Source organism: Peromyscus californicus, unplaced genomic scaffold (genome assembly GCF_007827085.1).
Source record: "Peromyscus californicus insignis strain IS unplaced genomic scaffold, ASM782708v3 Scaffold_4__1_contigs__length_199733344, whole genome shotgun sequence".
Classification (NCBI taxonomy): domain Eukaryota; kingdom Metazoa; phylum Chordata; class Mammalia; order Rodentia; family Cricetidae; genus Peromyscus; species Peromyscus californicus.
The window spans coordinates 194,276,081-194,276,295 of record NW_026294562.1 but is presented as its reverse complement, the minus strand read 5'-3'; positions in this window follow the sequence as shown (position 1 = coordinate 194,276,295).

Below are 215 nucleotides of genomic sequence, written 5' to 3'. Positions count from 1 at the left end.
GTCGAAATGAAACATACTTCTTATTTTAAGAGATGAATTGCAAAGAGGAAGACCAGTTGATATCTATTGCAAGTTATGCAATAATAGTATGGGTTTGATTCTTTGGGCTGTTCTGTGTTCATCTAATTGTATTAGAGCCTCTTTATACTGGAGCCATTGAAATTTTCCATGCTTAAAATCCAGGTTATATTTTGATATGAGCAGGACCTCATTAT